Source organism: Cheilinus undulatus, linkage group 1 (assembly GCF_018320785.1).
Source record: "Cheilinus undulatus linkage group 1, ASM1832078v1, whole genome shotgun sequence".
Classification (NCBI taxonomy): domain Eukaryota; kingdom Metazoa; phylum Chordata; class Actinopteri; order Labriformes; family Labridae; genus Cheilinus; species Cheilinus undulatus.
The window spans coordinates 1,734,643-1,735,176 of NC_054865.1; positions in this window are offsets into that span (position 1 = coordinate 1,734,643).

A 534-nucleotide genomic window follows, 5' to 3' on the forward strand; every position below is an offset into this window, starting at 1 on the left:
CAGGAAGATGATCTAGTTAGTGATGAAAAAAGGCAGCTTACCCTCATTTGAACACGATCTCCTCACTAACAGAAATACTCTTTGAAAAGCCCTTATCACAGAGGTGTGAGGGTGATGCTTTCAGGAGCTGCTCCTGTATTTTCTGACCTCTTCCTGTTTCTTTGAGCTGCAGCTCTCCTCATCGTCACTGCCATCTGACCTCACACCCCGCTGCTAAAACACGTGTCAGCTCTGTGATTCAGCAGCTGGCCCGGCATGACTCAGAGTGTGACTTTAAAGCAGTGATACTCAATGTGTGGCTCTTTTATGTCTTAATCTTAAATATTATTCCCCCAGAAAACCTTAAAAAGGGAACATTTTTTACCCTATTTCAACCATTTTTTGCACTTTTCACCCATTTAAGCTACCTCTTGTCATCAAATATCACTTTTTTTCTACTTTTTTGCCCATTTTTGCCACTTTTATGCAACCTTTTACCCATTTTTGTTGCCTTTTGACCATTTTTGCCACCTTTACTTTATTTTAAATGCTACT